The sequence below is a fragment of the Bos indicus genome, chromosome 1 (genome assembly GCF_029378745.1).
Source record: "Bos indicus isolate NIAB-ARS_2022 breed Sahiwal x Tharparkar chromosome 1, NIAB-ARS_B.indTharparkar_mat_pri_1.0, whole genome shotgun sequence".
NCBI classification, from domain to species: Eukaryota; Metazoa; Chordata; class Mammalia; order Artiodactyla; family Bovidae; genus Bos; species Bos indicus.
The window spans coordinates 42289652-42314832 of record NC_091760.1 but is presented as its reverse complement, the minus strand read 5'-3'; the positions used below and the strand labels follow the sequence as shown (position 1 = coordinate 42314832).

The 25181-nt window shown below is 37.0% G+C and overlaps 1 protein-coding gene across 4 annotated transcripts in view; it reads right to left on the bottom strand.

Annotated features, from left to right (window-relative positions):
• EPHA6 (EPH receptor A6) overlaps positions 1 to 25181 on the bottom strand; it is a 1027581-nt gene that overhangs the window by 422204 nt on the left and 580196 nt on the right. The gene's annotated exons all lie outside the window — the stretch shown is intronic.

The window sequence follows — 25181 nt, the reverse complement described above, 5'->3', positions numbered from 1 at the left end:
GGCAGGCTCTAGAAGGAGGGAATATATGTATAATTATAGCTGATTCACATTGTTATACAGCAGAAACTAACACAACATTGTAAAGCAGTTATACTCCAATTAAAAAATAAAATTAAAAAAAGACAAATGGGAATTTTTAAAACTACATATCTATTAATTTGATACATATGTTTTTGATTTGTATTTGTAGCTGTTCAGCTCAGTTCAGTTCAGTCACTCAGATGTGTGTGACTCTTTGTGATCCCAGGCACTGCCGCACACTAGGCTGCCCTGTCCATCACCAACTCCCAGAGCATACTCAAATTTACATCCATTGAATCAGTGATACCATCTAGAGATCACATCCTCTGTTGTCCCCTTCTTCTCCCACCTTCAATCTTTCCCAGCATCAGGGTCTTTTCAAATTGAGTCAGTTTTTCACATCAGGTGGCCAAAGTACTGGACTTTCAGCTTCAGCCTAGTCCTTCCAATGAATATTCAGTACTGATTTTCTTTAGGATGGACTGGTTGGATCTTCTTGCTGTCTAAGTGATTCTCAAGAGTATTCTCCAACATCACAGTTCAAAAGCATCAATTCTTTGGTGGTCAGTTTTCTTTATAGTCCAACTCTCACATCCAAACATGACTACTGAAAAAACCAAAGCTTTGACTAGATGGACCTTTGTTGGCAATGTCTCTGCTTTTTAATATGCTGTCTAGGTTGGTCATACCTTTTCTTCCAAGGAGTAAGCATCTTTTAATTTCAATGCTGCAGTCACCGTCTGTAGTGATTTTCAGTTCAGTTCAGTTAAGTTCAGTCGCTCAGTCGTGTCTGACTCTTTGCGACCCCATGAATTGCAGCACGCCAGGCCTCCCTGTCCATCACCAACTCCCCAAGTTCACTTAAACTCATGTCTATCGAGTTGGTGATGCCATCCAGCCATCTCATCCTTTGTTGTCCCCTTCTTCTCCTGTCCCCAACCCCTCCCAGCATCAGAGTCTTTTCCAATAAGTCAACTCTTCGCCTGAGGTGGCCAAAGTACTGGAGTTTCAGCTTTAGCATCATTCCTTCCAAAGAACACCCAGAACTGATCTCCTTCAGAGTGGACTGGTTGGATCTCCTTGCCATCCAAGGGACACACAAGAGTCTTCTCCAACACCACAGTTCAAAAGCATCAATTCTTCGGTGCTCAGCTTTCTTCACAGTCCAACTCTCACATCCATACATGACTACTGGAAAAACCATAGCCTTGACTAGACGGACCTTTTTTGGCAAAGTAATATCTCTGCTTTTGAATATGCTGTCTAGATTGGTCATAACTTTTCTTCCAAGGAGTAAGCGTCTTTTAATTTCATGGCTGCTATCACCATCTGCAGTGATTTTGGAGCCCAGAAAAATAAAGTCTGGACTGTTTCCACTGTTTCCCCATCTATTTGCCATGAAGTGATGGGACCGGATGCCATGACCTTAGTTTTTTGAATATTGAGTTCTAAGCCACTTTTCCACTCTCCTCTTTCACTTTCATCAAGAGGCTCTTTAGTTCTTCTTTGCTTTCTGCCATAAGTGTGGTGTTATCTGCATATCTGAAGTTATTGATATTTCTCCCGGCAATCTTGATTCCAGCTTGTGCTTCATCCAGCCTGGCATTTCACATGATGTAATCTGCATATAAGTTAAATAAATAGGGTAACAAAATATAGCATTGACGTACTCCTTTCCCAATTTGGAACCAGTCTGTTGTTCCATGTCCAGTTCTAACTATTGCTTCCTGACCTGCACACAGATTTCTCAAGAGGCAGGTCAGGTGGTCTGGTATTCCCATCTCTTTCAGAATTTTCCACAGTTTGTTGTGATCCACACAGTCAAAGGCTTTGGCATAGTCAATAAGGCAGAAATAGATGTTTTTCTGGAACTCTCTTGCTTTTTCAATGATCCAATGGATGTTGGCAATTTGACATCTGGTTCCTCTGACTTTTCTAAATCCAGCTTGAACATCTGGAAGTTCAGATTTTGTGAACCATTGAAGCCTGGCTTGGAGAATTTTGAGCATTACTTTGTTAGCGTGTGAGATGAGTGTAATTGTGCAATAGTTTGAGCATTCTTTGGCATTGCCTTTCTTTGGGACTGCAGTGACCTTTTCTAGTCCTTTGGCCACTGCTGAGTTTTCCAAATTCACTGGCATATTGAGTACAGCACTTTCACAGCATCATCTTTTAGGATTTGAAATAGCTCAACTGGAATTCCATCACCTCCACTAGATTTGTTCATAGTGATGCTTCCTACGGCCCACTTGACTTCACATTCTAGGGTGTCTGGCTCTAGGTGAGTGATCACACCATTGTGATTATCTGAGTCATGCAGATCTTTTTTGTATAGTTCTTCTGTGTATTCCTGCCACCTCTTCTTAATTTCTCCTGCTTCTGTTAGGTCCATATCATTTCTGTCTTTTATTGTGGCCATCTTTGGCACATCTTTGTAGCTGTTAGTTGCCTAATTTTGCCTGGTTCTTAAGCAAGCCAAATCTGTTTTCAAAGAGAAGTGGTCTAGCAGGCTAAAAATCAGCCCATATAATAAATCCAGTGAGAAATGAGTCATAAATCCACTGAGAAATGACCTCTGCTTGCTGGAGATTTGTTTCCCAGATACCCACAGAAATGTTTCCTTGCATGCAGCTATGCTTCAGAAAAACCTGAGTATAATTTGCTCAGATCAATTTCCTAATCTCAGTTACATCTTCCCACATTTTGAACTGTTCTGCTAGGTGGCGCTAGAGGTAAATAACCTGCCCGCCAATCAGGAGATGCCAGAGACGCAGGTTCAGTTCCTGGTTTGGGAAGATCCTATGAAGGAGGAAATGTTAACCACTGCAGTATTCTTGCCTGGAGAATTCCTCAGACAGAGGAGCCTGGCAGTCTATGGTCCATAGGGTCGCAAAGAGTCAGACACGACTTAAGTGACTTAGCCTTAGCGCTGCTCTCTACACTTTATATATCTTGTCCATTTGAGAATATGCACTATGATGTTTCTTTTTTTAAACTTCTAAACTCTACTTATCTGTTTAAAGTCAAAGCCTCCTGGAAGAATTCAACTGTCATAAATCCCCTCCCTCAGGAGTTCTGCAACCAGAGAGGACTGATGCCTATCACCAGAAAAGAGAAGTTAGCACCCTAAGAAATCATCTAAACAGACACTGTCACAAAACTATATATCTGCCATCTATTTTTGTAAGGGTCCATTTATCTTTTCTAAATGTCATTTGTGTTCCCATAAGTGCTCTTTATTCCCCTCCCCTTCCCCTGTCAAGATATAAGTCCCCAGTTCTAAATGTCTCCTTGAGTCATATTTTTCTATGAACTATGTATATACAGGAATAAAAATTCATCTTTTCTGTTGATAATCTCTCTTTTGTCAGTTTAATTCACAAGTCTAAGAACAATATAAAAAGAAGGTAGGCAATTTTCTTTTTCTTCCCTGACAGCTTCAATGCAATGAGGATGGGTACAATGCTATTAATAGTAGCATAATTATGGGTGGTATTGTTGTCTTAGATGTTTTCATGAGAGTATTTTTGAACGTCTTATACATATCAATGTGCCATTTTGCGATAAGGTGGTATTTCTAAAGAATTAGAGGGAACTTCATTAGGGCACAGAAATCTAGGGAGTAAAAACCTATAGATAGTGAACCTTTGAAATAAACCTGGTCTAAATGGCTTTCCTCTTTTCTTTCCTTATGGTGTTCCCTTTGGGGATTTTGTTCCCACTTAGGGTGTACTTACTGTCCTTTTTATAGACTCTTGCATATGCCTTTTTGTGATGGGAGTACATTTAAGTATATAGAGATAGAATTATTAGGATAAAGGCTATCTTGATATGCATCTAGTGTTGGAATTCTGGAAGAAAGTCTACAGTATTACAACCATATTGATAGTGACTTAGTCCAAATGTGACTTTTCAAGCACTTATGTAAACTGTCCACATAAAGTAATCAGAAAAGACACTTGAATATAACCCTTAAAAAATCCCTCTTGACCTTTTAAATAATGGCCTCCAAGTAAAGAGATGCCAATTTTTATGATAATGTAAGAGGTAATGCGCGATTTTGACAAGATTAAGAAGCAAATGGTATACTAAAGTCAGACTTTGTCAGCTTTTCAGAACCTATTGTGCCTATCTTTTCACTTCTGCAAATCAAACTTCCTTTCATTTTTGCCCTGGAGACACATGTATACCTGTGGCAGATTCATTTTGATAGTTGGCAAAACTAATACAATTATGTAAAGTTTAAAAAAAAAAAAATACCAGCACCTCACTGGTCATAAATCACTATTTACCAAACTAAGGAGGTTGTAACTCTGGTCTTTAAGATGCTGATAGGTGTTCCATGAAGGAGATATAATATCTTCAAATTCTAATTATATCTTTGGGAAATGCTAGATTAAAGTTACTGTAAATATCAAAAAAGAGGTGATGACATTATATTTTCCTTATTTCATATTATGTAAAATGGAAAACTTTTACTGGCACTATGTTCATAAAATATCAGAATGTCTAGAAAACTACTTTTGGAAATAATATTAGTCTAACCTTTGGAAACTTTATTATGTTGACCCTAGCTCAAGAGTTTGTATTGACTACTGACATATTTCTGGCATAAAAAACTCAGAAAGACTGTCAAATGTCTTACGTTTCTGGAACAAGACTGGGTTTCCTTTTCACTGAGATACCCTGGCAGCCACTAGGAACCTAAAGCCACAAATGAGTGAGGATGGAGGGAGGATCAGGAGAGTCCCAGCAGGGGCTCTCCTGATAGGTGTCAATGTAGTGCTGGGATTATGCATGTGAACTTGGAGTCAGGCTCCTTGGTTTTGAATCCCAGCTCTGTTACTGGTCATGTGAATGTGAGCAATTTATTTAACTTCTCTTGTTTTCTTTTTTTTTCTTCTAAAAAGAAGTATACCTGTGGTGGATTCATTTTGATATTTGGCAAAACTAATACAAGTATGTAAAGTTTAAAAATAAAATAAAATTAGAAAAAAAAAATAAATAAAAAGAAGAAATAATAATATCCACTACTGAAGGTTATTGTGAGGATTAAGTATATAGTTTCATTTAAAGCATTTAAAATAACTCCTGATACATTGCAAACATGCAAGATTCCTGGCTATTGCTACTATCATGAACAAGAGAACATTGAACAAACACTGTTATTATCATAAAAGAGCCATTTCATTAATAAATCTTACACGATTTTGCAATAGTCAACATCACAAATCCAGGAAAACCTTTCATATGCCACATGCTAAAAAGTCATGCAGAAAATAAAATGTTTCTTCATATATGAAAGACTTGTGGCAAGTAGTTCCCAAAGGATATTAAATTTGAATATCTTTGGTAAATGCTACATTGGGAGTAATTTTCCAGAAAATTACATGTTTAGGATTTCAATAAATATTGCACAGGAAAAGATTTGTGTAGTTAAGTACTATTTTGGGAACACTAGATGGGAAAAAAAGCCAAATAACTTTTCTTATTAAAGGTATTAAAACCAATACAATATTGTAAAGTTAAAAAATAAAATAAAATTTAAAAAAATCAAAGCTTTGAATGTGTTATTATTCTGCTTTGTAAGTAGCAAAGAATATCATATAGCATGCACATTTCCTCAACTCAACTGACCAAGGAAACACTTTTTTAAAAGTATGTCATAGGAGTAATCCTCTGTAGAAATACTTTGGGGACTGCCGATATAGAAGTAAGTCCAGGAAATTGAAACATTTATTCAAACATATATACTTTATTGGAATTTTCTAGGTCCTGTTAATTGCATGCCAGGGAACATTTAAAAATCTCATGTCACCCACTGGTACTGCATTCTAGCCAAAATGCTAGAATCTAATTTTCAGGGCATGCATTTTCAATGAACAATTTCAATAATATGAACTTGGCCTTATGTTTTAATTCTGCAAGTTTATGTTAACCAAATAAGAGTAATGCCTTTTTGTAATGTTTCTGGATGTGTCTAGTATATTTCAGAGAGCTTTGGCAGGAAACTGATATAATTCTCACATAAAAGGCACAAATACTCCTTCTTTGGGGACATGTGATATCAATGTTTCCATTAGAGTCAAGTGTCACATGTCTTTCCATAAAGATATCATTAGAAAAATATTAATGAGTCCATACCTTATTCCCTATATATCTACCCAATGAAGTCCTAAATAATCTTTCAACACCATAGAATAAACTCCTGCCTCTGGGTCAGGCCATTAAGTAAATTACTGATTAAATACATCGTTGGTGTTCTATGGCCACAAAAATTAATGTAGTACTTTCTTTTGGATCAGGTGATACCTTATTTGCTCAGAGGGTGTGGTGGAATGGATGGTTGTTTTAGCAAAATTTTCAGATCTCCAGGACATGACTTCCTGCCCACCTTAACTGCTACTGTTTTCTGAGTATATCTCAGTAGAAAATAAAAGCACCTTTCTTCTAAAGGACTATAAAAACTAAAAAGAGAAGCACGAATACCAAAATTGAATGTATATTGAATCTATAGTATATCTGGTTGAAAGTTATCCAATTTATGCTTTCTTATTTGTTTTGTTTTCATATTAAAAACTATAGTATATCTGACATTATTATCATAAAGTTCTTTTTTACATAACGGAGCCATTGACTCCTATGTATATGAACCATCAGGTGACAGATTGTTTGACTAGCACAGATCACTAAAGTTAAAATGCTTGAGTTACGTGAACGAGCACATCAACTGAACACTACTGTGTTTGCCCAAGTCAGGGTGGATCCTAATTGCTTTGACAAATTTCCTGCTGAGAAATTGATATTCAAAGATTTCTTAATGCCTTTTTTCAACCCATTTACTTCATTTTAAAGCTTCAAAGTCTTCCTTTCTGTTAATTATCACATATACTAAATACAAAGAACAAAATGCTATGTTTTATTCATCTAAGCGGGGTATCTGAACACTAAGTTACAGCAAAGATGGGAACTCATTGAAGCAAAGGTCATTCTCTGTCAAACAAGACCATAAGAGACTTTTCTTTTAGTAGAGAATTCATGAATATTTAATCGGAGTATTTCCATGAACTTGCTGTAAAAGCTATGTTTCTTGGCATTTACTAAGGATGTCACAATCGGTTACTGTAATTTAAATCTTTTGCTGATATGCTTATCAGACTTCCACTTAAAACATGCTCATCATCCATATACTAATTCATCTAATATAAATATTTCTAAATAGCATTCTAGACATTTACAGTATGTAAAATCAAATTCTGATTTATTTGTAAATATATATTATTTTTGTCCTAATATACAGCCAAGAGTCTACAGAAAAAAAAAAAAACAACCCACAATAAAACAATGAGTGAGTTACTTCTCTTTATCTGAATGAAAACAGACTATCTTCATAAATGCTTCTGAAGTTTAGGCCATATGCTAAGTAGTTTTTTCAGGCCCAAATGGTGAAAAGATCAACAAAACAACAAAAAACAAACCACAGATCACACCCTACTAAAGTTTCTTTAATTTAAATTCTGCTGTGAAGTTTAGTCACTCAGTCATGTCCTATGGATTCTTTACCTGTGGAGCCATCAGGGAAACCCCAAAGTATCTATAAGGTAGCTCAATGGATACCATTCAGAATATTATCTATAGCCCCTGAGGAGGAACTTAAGGTCCCTGACTTTTGTTTAATGACTAAACTATTAAATATTATTATTTGGTCTAATTTGAGCATTTTCCTTTGTTTCTGCATTTTCTCACTCCTTTAATTAAATTATTGTTTTATTAAGGTTTTCCTACAGCCAAAAGGCATACTGAGGACATAGGAGAAGGGAGGACCACAGGACCCTGCTCCATTTCAATTTTCACTTTTCTTTACTACTCCTCAATCTTGAAGAGAGACAGGTACAGAACAAGGAAGGGGATCAAGTTTTAGAAAGAAAATTTAATCATAAACTTGGCAGAGGAACTTGGTTATAGCTATATTTCTGTTCCAATTTTTCTCAACTCTTTGAAGGAATGGGGTGATGGCCTCTCTGGTGACTTCTTGCTACAGAGGTGTATAGTCCTGCATAGGTTTTGGAATGGACATGGAGTTGGAAATAAATTCAAGTCCCAAGCTTAGCATCAAGATTTTATATTAGAACAATATATTTTATATTACCTCTCTCTTTGGTTATTTTGCTATAGTACCTGAACAAACATTTGAAAATTAGTGGGCATAATACAATGAGGATAATAATCAAAATATATATTCTCTAAATGTAATTTTTTTTCTTAATGGTTAAAGCAGTGTGCAATGTATGTTTAACAGGCCACAAACAAGCTATTTTGGTTAGTCTAAATTTCAAACTGGGCTTCCCTGGTCGCTCAGTGGTAAAGAATCTGTCGGCAGTTCAGGAGACCTGGGTTCAATGCTTGGGTCAGGAAGATCCCCTGGAGAAGGGAATGGCAACCCACTCCAGTATTCTTGCCTGGAAAATTCCATGGACAGAAGAACCTGGTAGGCTACCATCCATGGCATTACAGAGAGTTGGACATGACTGAGTGACTAATACTTCCTCTTTCAAAGTTCAAATTAAATCAGGTTTAAGCCAGAATGACTTCCCCACACCCCAATAAGTGAACATTTCTTTCTTCGCTTTCCCCTTTTAATCATAAATGTTTTCATTGACAGCACTGATAATATATTTTCCCAGCATTGCCAGAATGGCTCAGTTGCCTGCTCTGCATCCATTCACATCCATCGGTGCTAGGCCAACTTTTTGTATATATATTGGTCTAGTTATCTACATTTGGGGGAAAACTGATCAGACAAAACAAACAAGTACAGAGGTATGCTGACAGGGAAATATTTTAAAGGCTATATATTTTATCACTTATACCCAATTGCCACATAGGCATTGCACATGTACTTTCAGCAGTAAACTTAGAGCCAGCAGTGATACACATCAGACTCTGTGATAATTTCATTAGATGATTTCTTTTCCATCAGAACACTGGGGTCAAAAATATTGTTTGAAGTAAAACAACAGCTCTGTTAGAATTTAAAAATTTCTTACCCAGTTGATCAGTATGATCCAAAAGTTATCAATTTTTTCATATAATTTAACATACCAAATAATTCTAGTTACTTAAATATTTTTTCTAAGATGCCTAGAGGCCCTCTGGAACACTGAAAGTTAGTTAGAGGAAGAAACTTACAATCTGTTATCAAAAGCAGCTCAATATTCCAGGAAAATTTTGTTTTCTTAACAGGAAGAAAGAAAACCAAATTCCAATCTTGTATTAGCTTGCTATTAACAACAAAGTTCACTTACTTAAGTCTAATCTTAATCCTGACAACACACATTTTTTTTTTCCGAAGTCATTTTTCATAAATCTTTTATCACAACCTGGGTCCATATTAATTTATCCCTTATTTTTCCCCATACATAAGCAAGTAGATCTAGGACAAAATTATTTTGCTTTTTTCCTCAACAAAAATATTTCCATAGTTATACCTTCTTTCACCAGTAATACATATGCTACCTGCTTTACACACTAAAATGGTTTCCTTATCATTTTAGTAGCTTTAATCACATATTACAAATTTTAACTTAAATGACCCTAACAAAACCAAGAAAGAAGTAATTGAACTGCTACACCAACATTTTCTGATTGGCAAACTTAAGACTGTGTTCTATAACCTCTAAAAACATACTTTTTTCATAGTATAATTTCTCTTTAATGTGATAGAAGATGCATGTTTAATGAACCCAAACATCTTTTGAAGTTCTTCTAATTAACCCAAAACTGAAGTCTCAGGTCAAGTGGGCTGTATTTGTATTTTAAGGACATGATAAGAGCTCACTTCAAACTTTCTCCTAGGCATATTTTTGTTCTCTCAGAGTTAGAATTCTGAAAACAACATTTTATCACACTAGTTCTCTTTAACTGCATATGCATAAAGAACCAATTTTGGAGTTTTAAGAGTTTCATCTTAACCCTCTGGAGTCTGAAGAATAGAATTACCATACATTGTTTAAAAACTCATCTTTATTTTGCTTTAATTGTAATCTTATAGAGTTTTTTTTCCTAGTGAATTGAACTTGAATTGCCCATTTTACAAAAGACAACAAAGATACCAGTTGCATAAATGGAATATGCATTCACGCAACGGAAGACAGAACTGTCGCAAACCTGCTGAGGGAATAACCAGTAACGGAGTCTGGAACAAACATTTCCACAAAGGGTCCTCAATATCCAGGTGCACAACAGAACCAACTGGCTGCTGCTGCTGCTAAGTGGCTTCAGTCGTGTCCGACTCTGTGCGACCCCATAGACGGCAGCCCACCAGGCTCCCCCGTCTCTGGGATTCTCCAGGCAAGAACACTGGAGTGGGTTGCCATTTCCGTCTCCAACGCATGAAAGTGAAAAGTGAAAGTGAAGTCTCTCAGTCGCGTCCAACCCTCAGCGACCCCATGGACTGCAGCCTACCAGGCTCCTCCATCCATGGGATTCTCCAGGCAAGAGTACTGGAATGGGGTGCCACTGCCTTCTCCAACTGGCAAAAATGCCCAAATAGCACTTTTCATTCACAAACAGTACTCAATGGCAGACAGTCAACAGAACCAATTGGCAAAAGGCCCAAATAGTGCTTTGTGCTCAAAAGAGATTTGCCCAGGTTCACACTGGTGGACTTACTGGGTCTTGGAGCTCATCAGCTCATCCAGATGCATGTCTCTTTTTCACCAAAGAAAAGCGTAAGTCAGCAGCCAGTGCCGAGCAGGGGAGAAACTGGGAGGATCCCCAAAACAAATGGTTTCTGCAGCTGATATGAGTGTCCCTCAAAATCCCCGTCTTGGGGCCAGCTAGCCATGAGCAGCTGGCTCATTTCAACCATCTTGGCATGTTGCTCCAGCCGTTGGCTCTGGAAAACCCAGGGGAGCCAGATGTCATGAAGGCACAGCCTCATGTTGGGTGCCCAAAAGCTGTTACCGAAAGTGGGTTTCTGGCTGGTGGCTGCTCTAAAGCCAACACAGAGACCAGGGAGGTGGAAAGGAAAGCTTCATTTATTTCAGAGGTCAGCAACTGGGGGTAGGTCGGGAAGGTAGACTCCTGTCTAAAGGCTGACTGCCCCCACTGACAATCAGTGGGCAAGGACTTTCATAGAGATAGGGGGGCTACATGTAGAAACAACACAGCAGGCTCTGATAGTCATCTTGAAATTAGTCATGCAGTGCTCTGATCAGCTTCACCTTAGTTGCTTTAAGTATATATTATTTCAGTTCAGTACAGTTAAGTCTCAGTTGTGTTCGACTCTTTGTGACCCCATGGACTGCAGACAACCAGGCCTCCTTGTCCATCACCAACTCCCGGAGTACCTCAAACTCATGTCCATTGATTTGGTGATGCCATCCAACCATTTTATCCTCTGGCATCCCCTTCTCCTCCCACCTTTGATCTTTCCCAGCATCAGGGTCTTTTCAAATGAGTCAGTTCTTTGTATCAGGTGGCCAAAGTATCAGAGTTTCAGCTTAAACATCAGTCCTTTCAATGAATATTCAGGACTAATTTCCTTTAGGATGGACTGGTTAGATCTCCTTGTAGTCCAAGGGACTCACCAGAGTCTTCTCCAACACCACAGTTCAAAAGCATCAATTCTTCGGTGCTCAGCTTTCTTTATAGTCCAATTCTCACATCCACACATGACTACTGGAAAAACCATGACTAGATGGACCTTTGTTGGCTAAGTAATGTCTCTGCTTTTTAATATGCTGTATAGGTTGCTCATAACTTTCCTTCCAAGGTGTAAGCATCTTTTAATTTAATGGCTAAAGTCACCATCGGCAGTGACTTTGGAGCCCCCAGAATAAAATCTGCCACTGTTTCCATTGTTTCCCCATCTATTTGCCATGGAGTGATAGAACAGGATGCCATGATCTTTGTTTTCTGAATGTTGAGCTTAAGCCAACTTTTTCACTCTCCTCTTTCGCTTTCATGAAGAGGCTCTTTAGCTCTTTGCTTTCTGCGTATCTGAGGTTATTGATATTTCTCCTGACAATCTGATTCCAGCTTGTGCTTCATCTAGCCCAGCATTTCTCATGATGTACTCTGCATAGAAGTTAAGTAAGCAGGGTAACAATATACAGCCTTGACGTACTCCTTTCCTGATTTGGAACCAGTCTGTTGTTCCATGTCCAGTTCTAACTATTGCTTCTTGACCTGCACACAGATTTCTCAAGAGGCAGGTCAGGTGGTCTGGTATTCCCATCTCTTTCAGAATTTTCCACAGTTTGTTGTGGAAACACAGTCAAAGGCTTTGGCATAGTCAATAAAGCAGAAATAGATATTTTTGTGGAACTCTCTTGCTTTTTTGATGATCCAGCAGATGTTGGCAATTTGATCTCTGGTTCCTTTGCCTTTTCTAAAACCAGCTTGAACATCTGGAAGTTCATGGTTCACATACTGTTGAAGCCTGGCTTGGAGAATTTTGAGTATTGCTTTACTAGTGTGTGAGATGAGTGCAATTGTGCAGTAGTTTGAGCATTCTATTAGGTTGGCCAAAATGTTTTTCAGTAAAATGTCAAAATGTTACGGAAAAGCCCAAATGAATATTTAGGCCTGCCCAATATTTAATTCAGGGTTTGTCTGTTCCCATTTCTTTGAAGTCAGTTCTCCAAAATTTTGGCAGCTTATGTCACAGCTAAAGTCCAGTCATCATCAGATCAGATCAGTCGCTCAGTCGTGTCCGACTCTTTGCGACCCCATGAATCGCAGCATGCCAGGCCTCCCTGTCCATCACCAACTCCCAGAGTTCACTCAGACTCACGTCCATAGAGTCAGTGATGCCATCCAGCCATCTCATCCTCTGTTGTCCCCTTCTCCTCCTGCCCGCAATCCCTCCCAGCATCAGAGTCTTTTCCAATGAGTCAACTCTTTGCATGAGGTGGCCAAAGTACTGGAGTTTCAGCTTTAGCATCATTCCTTCCAAAGAAATCCCAGGGCTGATCTCCTTCAGAATGGACTGCTTGGATCTCCTTGCAGTCCAAGGGACTCTCAAGAGTCTTCTCCAACACCACAGTTCAAAAGCATCAATTCTTCGGCTCTCAGCCTTCTTCACAGTCCAACTTTCACATCCATACATGACCACAGGAAAAACCATAGCCTTGACTAGACGAACCTTTGTTGGCAAAGTAATGTCTCTGCTTTTCAATATGCTATCTAGGTTGGTCATAACTTTCCTTCCAAGGAGTAAGTGTCTTTTAATTTCATGGCTGCAGTCACCATCTGTAGTGATTTTGGAGCCCAGAAAAGTAAAGTCTGACACTGTTTCCACTGTTTTCCCATCTATTTCCCATGAAATGGTGGGACCGGATGCCATGATCTTCGTTTTCTGAATGTTGAGCTTTAAGCCAACCTTTTCACTCTCCACTTTCACTTTCACCAAGAGGCTTTTGGGTCCCTCTTCACTTTCTGCCATAAGGGTGGTGTCATCTGCATATCTGAGGTTATTGATATTTCTTCTGGCAATCTTGATTCTAGCTTGTGTTTCTTCCAGCCCAGCGTATCCCCCTCAACATCTAATGAACTTTGAAGGCTGAGAATTTCCTGGGGTGTTTTTCCAGCAGACTGTGAATTTCTGTGAGCATAATTTCGTGCACATGACTACATGTGTATATGTATTTCTTAAAGTGGGCAGTGACTGCAAGAGGGTAAAGAAGTCCAGATGTAGAGAGTACCTTCTTGGATTTATTCTGACTCTGCAGTCTTGTGCTAAGTTGCTTTGTGACCCTATGGTCTGTACCCCTCCAGGCTCCTCCGTCCTTGTATTCTCCAGGCAAGAATACTGAAGTGGGTTGCTGTGCCCTCCTCCAGGGGATCTTCACAACCCAGGTATTGAACCCACATCTGCAACTTGGGCATTGTACGCAGATTGTTTACTGCTGAGATACCAGGGAAGGTTTATTTGGACTATAATCTGATTAATGTTGTCAACAATTATTTTTGTCACAAAACCTTCAAGATATATGTTTTAAAATCCTTGTGTTCAAGTAAAAAGGTAGATATACCCAAAACATGTTTTCAGATTATATCCAGGGAATATAAATGAGAAGATCTTTTAATTCTGTAGATCAGGTTTTACATTTTGTGACAACTATTGGATTATGTCTGTCTTCAATGACCTCTTCTGGATAATTCCTAAGATACAGCTATCTTGCTCTCTATCTTTTCATGGACTCCTATCTCACCACTTTAATAAGTTTTCTATTCCTAAAAATGCTGAATTGACTTTTAAAATGTGTCTGCAACATTATTAATTTGGTTTGTTATTTCTCCATTTCCTATTATATGAACTTTCATTATTCCTTATCACATTTTTTTTATATCTTAAATTAGTATATTTACCTCTCATTACATATCCAATTTTTTTTTTCACTTTATGGTTTTCCCTCCTATGGCTGAGTTCAAAGCTATACTTTTGAAAATCATAAACATTTTTTTATGCTTCTAATTTCTATAGCAAAAAGATTTTAAGAGGTCTGAACTTCCTCCTAATCGTCTATATTAACATTCTTTTGCTTGATTCTGAAATATTCTTAATTGGTCACATGATGGCTTCAGTTTTGTTGTTATCTGTCTTTCAAATGAAGGAAATCTCTTCAGTCTGAGCTTTGGCAATACATACGACAGGAGAATTGTCTCTGTCCCACTTTTATCCATGTGGGTCCCAGTGTCATCTACTTAGACTCAGAGCTGGACAACAGAAGGGTATGCTTAATTTTTCAGATTCTAGATAATTTTATCATATATAATTCTACTAAATATTCTTCTATCCCCATTACCTGAGTCTTTGATACCCTGATAATATAAAATCCATAATAAATTGTTACTTATGCTCTTATCTCCTTCAAACCACCACCAGCATAATTCATCATTCTTTGCCATTATTTTTCTTACTTCCTGATTTTCTGATGAGTGTAAATTCCTCGGTCAGTGTAGAAAGTAACAGTATTGAAAAAAGTCTCATTTTCTCAAAAAAGGTATACACATCAGGCAGAAATGATTCACCAGTGTTCCAGTTCAGACCTAATTCTGAATCAAGATAAACAGTGGGTCTGGTCCCACATGTAAGGAGCTGGGAAATAGTCCATCCTAAAAATAAGTAATAATCTGAACAGATTGAAAAATCAACAACTCTTCTCGGATTCATAAAAGAGATGAATTCAGAAGGCAAACCACTGCTTTTGAATTAGAAAGACAGGCAACTACAGCAAGTCCTGGCTTATTGGAGCAGAAACAGAACAGAATCTGCTGTGGAAACCAGTGCTGGGGCAGGAAACCTGCCTTGTAATTGACAAATTGCTGGAGACCCAGCGTGGACAACTCCGGAAAGTTGAAAACTCCAGGGCTACTAGTGATAGAAGAACCCCCATACTTTGTGGATTTTACCTCCAGTTTCTTACGGTAAAAACTGGAGTAAAGCTCCCTCATTCTTCAGGCAGTTGTAGAAGAAAAGGAACCATTTTAAATATTCCACAACACTTTGTTTTTAATAAGACTTGCCCCAAAGGGCAACTAGATAACCAGAGCTTAATCTGCTCATGTATTATCACAGTCTAACTGGTTTGGGGAAAAGAAATAATCAACCCCAGCCCATTCAAGTCATCCTGTTCTACCTGTGAATGGAGGAAAAAAAAAAAAAAAACAACAACAACAAATGCTGAGAATACATGTGAAGTTCACAGGCCAGAGGCAAAGCCTCACTAAAAGACTGAGACCTAATCACAGGAAAACAGCACACTTCCCCTGTCCCTCACCTCACCACCACATAACCAAAGACCTACCTATAGCAGTTCCTTTAATCTGACACTTAATGTTCATCTATTAAGAAAAAATTACGAGGCAAGCCAAAAGGCAAAAAAACACGCTGATGAGACAGAGTAAGCATCAGAACTAGATACCAGAGGGATGTTAAAATCATCAGACCAGGATTTTTAAACAATTAGGATTAATATAAGGGCTTTGATGGATAAAATAGACACCAGGCCTATGTTTTACTAAAGTTAGTACCTTTGGGGGAAAATTTGGATTGTATTTACTCAGTATCTCCCTATAATATTAAAATAGTGAAACACTAAAATTTAATCTTTCCCATTATTATTGTATGCTTTATATAGAATTAACTGTATAAACTCACATTGTACAATTTGATGAGTTTTGACATAGTATACACTAATAAACCATCAAGATACTGGATATTTTTACTACCAGCAAAAGATTCCTTTTGCACCATTTATAATCCCTTGCTCCCCCACAACTGTCCCAGACAACTACTGATCCACTTTCTCTCAATATAGGTTAGATTGCATTTTCTATATTTTTATGTAAATGAATCATATAGTATTCAATCTTTTTTGTATGTTTTCTTTTTTGTGGCAAAACAAATTGAGATTCATCCATGTTGGTGTATATATTAGTAGTTTGTTCATCTCAGCTGCTGAATAGTATTGCACTGCTAATTTTTACAAATATAATTTTATATCTATAGTAAAACAATATTTATTAACATGATACTTATATTTTCTTAGGAAATTAAACAGAGAAATATTGCCTCAGATATACACTGATCATCCTTTTTTCATAAGTCGTGCCCTTAATTCTTCATAGTTACAGTTATAAAAAACTGATTAGTTTGCTTTGTGCTTAAATAAATAAAAAAACAGAAGAAAATGTGTATTCAATAAATTTTACTCAGTAGCTTTTGCTACCTTAGTCCCTCCCTTCTTCTCATCCTGACTCAGGATTTTATGGGAATAAAATGTGATGAAGTTACTATTTAACTACAAGGTTTAATACACTAATAATCATGGAATTCAGTAAATTCCTCCTAGCATTTTCTCAGTGATGCTACAGAGACCAATCTCAAATTAGAAACAATAGAAGTGGGAGGGGTTAGCTTATTGATTATGACAACTATTTTCAAAAATACACTCCCTTTGCTTGTGCAAAGAGAAAAATAAAGGCTATGTAACAGGATGACCAGTGCATGTAGAAAGCGTAAGGTTTTGGGGAAAAGAGAGATACCCTTTACTTTGTGAAGGAACAAAAATAGACTAAAAAGGAACAATAAAAATTAGCCTTGTCACTGTTGTGTGTCTAGTGCCTGCATGGTCTTAGCATATTGTAGGTAATCTGTAAACATTTGTTAGAGCCTGTTACACAGAGTAAAATATTCAAAAAGGGAAATAAAAATATCATATATTAATTCATATATATGGAATCTAGAAAAATAGTACTGACAAACCTACTTGTAGGGCAGTAATAGAGGCACAGACACAGAGAACAGCTGGGGAAGGAGAGGTTGTGATGGATTGAGAGGAGCTTGAAAAATACATTTTACCATATGTAAAATAGATACTGAGAATTTGTTGTATGATGCAAGGAACTCACCTTAGTGCTCTGTGACAATCTAGAGGAGTAGGGTAGGGAGGGAGGTAGGTTCACACGGGAGGGGACATATGCACACCTTTGACTGATTCATGTTGATGTATGGCAGAAACCAAGACAATATGGTAAAGCAATAGGTCCAATAAGAAGAATTGACCAAAACCATGAAAAGTCTCCAAAGTCATAAAAGAAGAAGTTGTAAATAGCACTAAAGAACAGAGTAAATATCTAAACTCAGTAGTGCATATTACGCATGTGTGCTCAGTCCTGTCTGACTCTCTGCAACCCCATGGACTGTAGCCCGCCAAGCTCGTCTATGGAGTTTTTTCCAGAGAGAATACTGGAGTGGGTTGCATGTATATTGGAGGAAAAGAAAAGTAACGATGTGCCTGGATTGTCAAGACGAGGAGAGATAGCATCAGAGAGAATCTTTAGAACTATTGCAGTAACCTAGGCTTGAGGCAATGGAGGCCTGGGAAAGAGTGGTAAGGAGAGGCACAGAAACAGGAGGTTCCTTTGGTAGCTGATTTCTGATTGGTAGGAAAGAATGAGGATGTGAAAGGTGAAAGATGCAAAAGGGTAAGAGAGGTTTTGAGTCTGGGCAACTGGGAGAATTGCGATAGCACTTACGAATGTGGGAAGCTGGAGGGAGGGATTAATTTGGAAATAGGAGTGAGGAAGTACATGAGGTTTGGAACTTGTCAACATTTACTGGAGTCTTTTAAAGTGTATAATGAGCCTGGAATACAGGAAGTATTGAGAAAAACAGAAGTTCAAATAGCTGTTATTTTCCCTAAGAAAGGAAAATAAAATTAGAGAACATATTTTAGTGTCTTAGAAAGCTTTCAAAAGTTTTACCTCTAGTGTAAAACAAAAGCAATGGATCTCACAGTGAAATAACACCTTCCTCCCAAAAACATTTTTTTAAGAACTGTATATCCAACAAATGCTTCATATAAATTGTTTTTCAATAATTTTACACAGAAAAAAAATACACCTGATTTATTTTAAAAAACAGACAAAATAATTTCCTGTAGAGAAAAAAATAAGTTTGCATTACACAAGGGTATAAAACGAGATAATTATAATGACTTTTAAAATTGAGTACAATAGATAGTATTAGTGATATAAAGCAAGATAGTAATAAAAGATAAGTTCAGAATCAAATGGCATTTTCTTTTAAAAACGATCATTTCTATCTTTCAAATCACATTATAATAACTCAAAAGCACTATTTCTTTTTACAGGTACTACTTCCTAAAAGGCTGAATAGTTACTTTGTGGCTGATGAATTCAAATAACAAGCCATTCTTGGATCAATTTTCTGACTTCAAAAGTTAATGACTTATGAAATAATATTCTCATTTAAAATGACTTACTTTCCTTATTAACAAGAGATGGATGTGATCACAGTAGCTGGGAACTTACAATGTTTCAACTACTGACTCATCAGAAAAGAGGAATGTCACCAGCTTATTCCCACGTCCTGTTGTTGTGATTGATATTTTATGACTAAGCTGCCATCACAAGGCTGAGATGTGAGATCAGAGACATGGTGTGTTTCTTAAGCTGCACAAAGGATGAAAAACTATATTGAATCCAAAATGTGTGTTCTTATTTTTGCTATGGACTTTTAAAATACAAAAATGTACATTTCAAAGAAGGATTGGAAACATACTTTGCATTCCAAAGTTACATTTCATAAAAGAAATCACTAAAATATAAACAAACCTCTTTTATAATGTAAATAACAGAAATGCTCTTAAGAATATAATTTCAAGTGCAAGCTGACTGATTATTATGAAGTTTCACAAAAAATACAAAAGTACAATACTATGATGAACATATATTATCACCTAGTTTAAAAAAAAAAAAACAGGAAAATTGAAGGATTTGGTTTCCATCTTTTTTTGTGTAATTAAAAACAAAACAAAGCAACTTTCCAGACAAGCAGGAGTTCCTTTTATGATCTCCTCAATCAGATTCTGTTGTGTTTTACCCCCAAAATCTTCATATGCATTACTATTCAGTTCAGTTCAGTTGCTCATTCATGTCCGACTCTTTGCTTACCCCATGGACTGCAGCACGCCAGGCTTCCCTGTCCATCACTAATTCCCAGAGCTTGCTCAAAATCATATCAAATCAGTGATGTCATCCAACCATTTCATCCTCTGTCATCCCCTACTCCTCTGCCTTCAATCTTTCCTAGCATCAGGGTCCTTTACAAGGAGTCAGTTCTTTGCATCAGGTGGCCAAAGTATTGGAGCATCAGTCCTTCCAATGAATATTCTGGACTGATTTCCTTTAAGATTGACTGGTTTGATCTCCTTGCAGTCCAAGGGACCCTCAAGAGTATTCTCTAACATCACAGTTCAAAAGCATCAATTCTTGGTACTCAGTCCAACTCTCACATCCATACATGACTATTGGAAAACCATAGCTTTGACTAGATGGATCTTTGTAGGCAAAGTAATGTCTCTGGTTTTTAATATGCTGTGTGTAGGCTGGTCATAGCTTTTCTTCCAAGGAGCAAGTGTCTTTTAATTTCATGGCTAAAGTCACCATCTGCAGTGATTTTGGAGCTCCAAAATATAAAGTCTCTCACTGTTTCTATTGTTTTCCCATTTATTTGCCATGAAGTGATGGGACCGGATGTCATGATCTTACTTTTCTGAATGTTGAGTTTTAAGCCAACTTTTTCACTCTCTTCTTTCACTTTCATCAAGAGGCTCTTTAGTTCTTCTTTGCTTTCTGCCATAAGGGTGGTGCCATCTGCATACCTGAGGTTATTGATACTTCTCCCGGCAATCTTGATTCCAGCTTGTGCTTCAACCAGTTCAGCATTTCTCCTGATGTACTCTGCATACAAGTTAAATAAGCAGGGTGACAATGTACAGCTTGATGTACTCCTTTCCCAATTTGGAACCAGTCTGTATAAGTACTGTAAGCATATGTATAAACTTAATATGCATAATAAATCCTTGTGCTATGTAACAATAGTATATATTGTACTATTTATAATACAGTATAGTATGAAATGTAGTATAAGGCTATATAATCCTGTTTGGAGTGATATTCAATGTTATTTAAATGAATTATTTTATGTGTGTTATGCATTTAATTCAATGTTTCATTTTCTAGATTTCTAAATTTATCTATGCCAATGTATGTACTTCTGGTTCATTCACTTTTAACCAATGTTTAATCCATTGCATGACTATACCAAAAGTTATTTACTTTTTCCTTTATTGATAAAATTGTAGGTCTTTTAAAAAATTGCTGCTGTTTAAACCAGTGCTGCACGGAACATCTCTGTCCAAATCTCCTTGAATATATGTAAATATCTCTTTAAATTGTGAATGAAAGCAGAAATGCATTTGTATGAAGTATACAGAAATCTTCCTATTATTTTGCTCTCCAAAGTGATTATACCAATTTATTGGTTCCTGAACAATAAATGGAAGCTTCCTTTTCCCTACATCTTTGTCCATATGCTTACTTTTAAAAGTCAAATTTAAAACTGACATAAAGTGTGAACTTAACATACCTTTCACATAAAACAAATTAGCTGAAATGCTATGCTAAGTTTGATATTTATAATGAAAAGGTGTTGCTGCTGCTGCTGCTGTGTCGCTTCAGTCGTGTCTGACTCTGTGCGACCCCATAGACAACAGCCCATCAGGCTCTGCCATCTCTGGGATTCTCCAGGCAAGAACACTGGAGTGGGTTGCCATTTCCTTCTCCAATGCATGAAAGTGAAAAGTGAAAGTGAAGTCGCTCAGTCCATAGCGACCCCATGGACTGTAGCCAACCAGGCCCCTCCATCCATGGGATTTTCTAGGCAAGAGTACTGGAGTGGCTTGCCATTGCCTTTTCCGTGAAAAGGTGTTAGGACCCATTAATCCCTCAGATAACTATAAATCTTCTTGCATGGAGTAAACAGTTAGCTATAGTAAAATTCAGCTATGGATGGGATCAAGCTTTTCATCTCCCACCCTTATTCATGTTTCCAGAAACAGAGGAATTATAATTCTCTAGCATCTAACAGATGAAATAAATTGGATGACTGCCTTACATTCCAGTTCCAGACATGCTTGCCTTACATTTAAGCCTCATCTCTCATTAGCTACATGATCTTATACAACTTATTCAAACTCTCTGAACTTCAGATTCTCTCTGAGAAGTGGTGATTATAATTGCATCCTTACAATATTTTTCCAAAGATGTAAGGCAGACAATGTTTTGAATACACAAAGCACAATGCTTAGCACAGGTAAAAGCAAAAAAAATGTCCATTCGTCATAATATATAAAGTTATGCAAACTGTCATGTTAAATCTAATAATAAAGACCCCTTAATGTATAATAACCACTATATATGTCTTCTTTTCCTTTATATTCCATAGCATTTAAACTATTACAGTGATATCAGTTAGTATTTAACAAACACTGTCTTCTAAGGACCCTGAAGTTCATTTTGTATATACTTTGGCCTTATATGGTACCCAAATTACTAAGTACATCTAACTTGCTGGATACAGTGATAATACAGCCGCAGTTATACAAGAGTGGCAGGAAAAAAAAAGTAGCAGACAAATATATTGGGACTATATATTTTCCATGTTATATTATGAACTATTCAGGGTCAAGAATTTTCTCTTATTCACGTATATAGTCCTATGATTGGCACATGGTCAGCATTTTATATGCTAGATGAATGAATACATGAATGAATAGATGAAAAAATATTAATATTTCTTCCTGTGCTAGTTTTTAGGAACACTGAGAGTTTTGAGATGAAAAGTATGCCTTGGAAGAATCCAAGTAACATATTACAAGCTCCAAATCTCAATTTGGCTGAGTTTGCTACCATAGCAGATGTAAACACCATACGATGGAAAATAGGGGGAGGTGGAGGGTGAAGGGATCACTGTAATGCTTTGCTGTAAATTTCAAACCAACAGTCATTTGTCTCTTATTGTTAGGCACTGTGGACACTGAAATGGTATATATGGTCCCTGCTTTCATAAAGCTACTGTCCTTATGGAGAGAATAGAAGACTGAATAATTTTTTTCACCTGGTATCCTGTTGAAGTATATTAGCAGCCTGGGAAAAAAGTAACATACCGCAAAATATAGTAAATAACTGAGACTGTAATCCTAGATATTATTTATAGCCAACAAAATACAGGAAGAACCTATATTGATTCTTAATATATAAATGTTTCAAAAACAGAAATTAAAACTGGCCATGAAATGAATTACTGTGTCAATCAGTAGGACTCATAGGTCACATCAAACAAGGAGATTCAAGGAGCAAGGAATGGAAGTCAAAATGAAAACCATATTGGATTCAAGGCACAAAGCTGATGCCAGACACCTAGGCCAGGTTGGCCGTTATCTGATGGTCCCTAGTCTTGCCCATATCAGTGACTAGAACCACCATTTAGCCAGTTGCTAAAGACAGAAACTTGAAAGTCAATTATGATGCTTCCCTTTTCCTAGATCCCCCATACCCACCAAATGATCATGTGCAAGTCCTGCCAGCTTTACTTTAAAAATATACCTTGATTCTACTCACTTCTCTCCATTTCCATTGACATTGGTTCTTGGCTGCACTATTCTGATTCCTTTCCTTTCACGCTTGACCTCATCCAATCCTTTCCCCACAGGACAGCCAGACACTCTTTCAAAAAGGTAAGTCAGTTTCACTTACTGTTTGAAAACTTTCAGTGTCTTCCAGAAAGAACTTAAAATATAATCCGAACTTCTCACGTGCATTCTCTGGCTCCTAGGAACTCCAAATTTCATCATTACATCACTAAGCTTTGCTCCCTCATTCACTATAGTCCAGCTACAAACATCCTCTGTCAAGATGTGGAAAACTCTTTTCTCAGCTCAGAGCCATCTGCTCTTTCTTGTTTTTGGAACACTGTTCACGTTCTGGCTTATTCTCATCCTTCTGATGGCAGTTTAAATGTCAATTCTTTAAAGAGACTTTCTTTGACTTCTGTATCTGAAATTTGTCCCTGGTGGCTCAGTGGTAAAGAACATGCCTACCAATGCGGGAGACACCGGAGACGCGGGTTTGATCTTTAGGTTGGGAAGATCCCATGGAGGAGGAAATGGCAACCCACTCCAGTATTCTAGCCTGGAGAATCCCATGGACAGAGGAGCCTGGCAGGCTACAGTCAATAGGATCGCAAAGAGTCAGACATGACTTAGTGACTGGGGACATCTTTCATAGCAACTAGGTTACTTTCCTTACAGTAGTAGTCATGAGTAAATAGTTATCACTTATTTACTTGTTTTATATGTTTTCCCACCCAAATATAGTGATTTTTATTCCAAGTGCCTGAGTTGTGCCTAGAAAATACTAAGCACCTAATACATCTATGTCTAAAGACTGAATGAATGCTTATATGCTTCTCTAGAGATTTTTAAAGACATTAACAAGCAAATGAAGTTGGAATTTGGAAAACTTTTAAAAATATTTCTTTTATATTTTATTTAATTCATTCATTCTGAAAACATACCACCACTGAAATAGGCTGAATTCTTCAATAAATAAAAAGGTTGCACATCTAAATCCTATAAATATTATCTTTGACTAATATATAAGGCTTATAAGGTAAAAAAGAAAATATATTAGCTTTGCAATAATTGTTCATGAAAGTAAAAATGCTACCCTTCTTTGCATAGGCATTTATATTTTCAAATTCAATAAATTTACACATATTGAAGTACTGTTGACTTATTTTGATATATATATATACGTATGTGTGTATACATATATATATATAAATGTTTTAAAGCTGTCTAAACACTATATTTTAGTAGAAGCAGATATGATATAATCTCTCATTTATTAAAATGTATCTCAGGTTGTGATTAACTGAAATTTGTCTCAGAAAAACAGGTAGTTTCTTGCATTTGATTCTTTCTGATATTATTAGAAAAAGGCTTAAAATATTCCAGATGAGTTCAGTGTTTACCAACATATGGTAATGTCGTCAAACAGAGAACATGTAGATTTTGAGCTTTGAAGTCAGCACATTGAACTTGCAAAGGTATATATGAATTATTTAAGAAGTGTGAAAGTAATGCTCTGTTACATAAAGAAGTATGCTAGAAAAAAAAATCAGTCATGCTCTAGTTATGCATGGGCATGCTACAGATACTGTCTGGTTTTGGCCTTGTGCACTTCAAATGTACTAATTATTTTAAAGGACTATATCTAAAGTGGAGATAGATTTTTCACAGGAATATTTTTATTGCTATTCTTGTTTAACACATATATTTTGGTTAGTAGTTGTATTAACCTAGTTGTATTTTTGGTGTTATCTGAAAACCCCCCAAAATGCCTCCTAATAGCAAGTATACCATACAAATTATGTTCCCAACAGGAACCAGATGGTACACTCAAATTGGGATAAATTTGGAAGAATTTATCAAAGGGACTGCTTACAAAGTTGTGAGAAGAGTGTAGGGGAACTACAAGGATGATGCAGAGGTAGAAACAAACAAAAGCCCTGAACAAACAAACAAAAGAGACAAATTGTTACTGTCCTTGCGTCTAATGGGATGGATTAGGCAGTTAAGCAGAAAACCAAAGGAAAGTCAGAAAAAAGCTGCCTGGAAATGAGCAGTGACCTGCTACCAGGGACACTGCAGACCAGAAAAAATCATGGCAAGAAGGGACCGTCCTTTCTTAACATTGCCATGGAAGTAGATACTGGGACC